The sequence below is a fragment of the Cervus canadensis genome, chromosome 20 (genome assembly GCF_019320065.1).
Source record: "Cervus canadensis isolate Bull #8, Minnesota chromosome 20, ASM1932006v1, whole genome shotgun sequence".
NCBI lineage: Eukaryota > Metazoa > Chordata > Mammalia > Artiodactyla > Cervidae > Cervus > Cervus canadensis.
In genome coordinates, this window is record NC_057405.1 from 13936507 (window position 1) to 13938474 (window position 1968).

Sequence of the window (1968 nt, forward strand, 5' to 3'; positions counted from 1 at the left end):
TGTACTAGAACTCATAGCATCAAACAAAAAATGTTTAAAAACTATATTTCATTGTTAGCTATTTAATTTCCTTTCTATTTTAAAGTCTTTGAAGGAAAAAAGAGTCCTTTTGGGAATTTTTATTTCTGTGAGGAGGTATTATAAATAGAATATTAATTATTTCAACTCAGATTTTCAAGTTTCTCATTCATATTCTTATACAAATTGTTCAAGTGAGATAGGATATATTATGCTATTGCATATATAAAGGGCTAATAGAAGAAAAGAAAGCCTTTTTATTATACTTTGAAGGCTGCAACACTAACATAGAAGGATTTACCAATAACCACTATTTACCTGCAAAAGAAGTTCATCTGCTGCTGAGAAGTTAATAGATGTACCTAGAGAAGGCAAATGTTTCTCATGTGACACCTTGCATAAAGTCTGTTCTGTCTTAAAATCTGTTACCTCCAAGGAAGGGATTGCAATTGGTATGCACGTACTGAAAACTGAGAAGAAGACAGGAATTCGGTGGTGATTTTATTTGAAGCCAAATTCATGTTCCATTCCCACATTTTTATGTTCAAAGTTTAAGGAAGAAAATATTTGTGTAAAGGAAGTAGCTCATGGAAATAAATTAAATGTGTATATGTAAAAGTAAGAATTTTAAAAATTTACTTTCTATCGTGAAATTTTTCAAATATGTGCAAGAGACCCTGTTTTACCCATCATCTAACGTCTGCGATTATCAGCATTATATTTTTCTATTTTTATCTGGTCTCAATACATAGCTTTAAAATTTTATTAGTATTTTCTGGAGTCTTTTTAGCTCAAATTCCAGATACAGTTTGCTCATATGAAGTTCCATATACCTTTTTTTAAGATACTATAATTATTTTTAATCAGCTCATTATTCCATAGCTATCAAGAGCCAGATCCAGGACTTTAACTTAGACTGCCTACTTTCCAAGTTTGAGCTCTTAACCACTCACTCAGATGTACCATATATGATGCCTTCTGAATATCCATTATAAACACTGGCTTTTAAAAATGCCTAACAGAGGATCTGAGACATTACTTTGCCAACAAAGGTCCGTCTAGTCAAGGCTATGGTCTTTCAAGTAGTCATGTATGGATGTGAGAGTTGGACTACAAAGAAAGCTGAGCACCAAACAATTAATGCTTTTGAACTGTGATGTTGGAGAAGACTCTTGAGAGTCCCTTGGACTGCAAGGAGATCCAACCAGTCCATCCTAAAGGAAATCAGTCCTGGGTATTCATTGGAAGGACTGATGTTGAAGCTGAAACTCCAGTAGTTTGGCCACCTGATGCGAAGAGCTGACTCATTTGAAAAGACCCTGATGCTGGGGAAAATTGACGGCAGGAGAAGGGGATGACAGAGGATGAGATGGTTGGATGGCATTACCGACTCAATGGACATGAGTTTGGGTGGACTCTGGCAGTTGGTGATGGACAGGGAGGCCTGGCGTGCTGCAGTTCATGGGGTCGCAAAGAATTGGACACGACTGAGCAACTGAACTGAACAGAGGATCTGAGAGATGAGATGGAAGAGCAGAAACAAAGGCTCAACCACCAGCACACAGTATTCCCAAAGCCTTCCTGAGCCTACAGCTGTCTTTTAACACACTCCTTGACACACTCTTGCCCACCAGAGAGGCAAGACACAGCTGCACCTACCAAGAAATCTGCACAAGCCAATTAGACCAGTCTCACCCACCAGGGGACAGAAATCAGAAGCAAGAGGTACTACAGTCCTGCAGCCTGTGCAACAGACCGCAAACACCAGAAATTTAGACAAAAAAGACCTCTGAGACAGCATTAAATGCACAAATATTCACATTATATGGTTCTCAGAAGGAGAAGAGAGAGAAAAGGCCTGAGAAAATATTTGAAGAGATAATAACTGAACACTTACCTAACACGGGAAAGGAAACAGTCACCCAAGTCCATGAAGAGCAGAGTCCCATA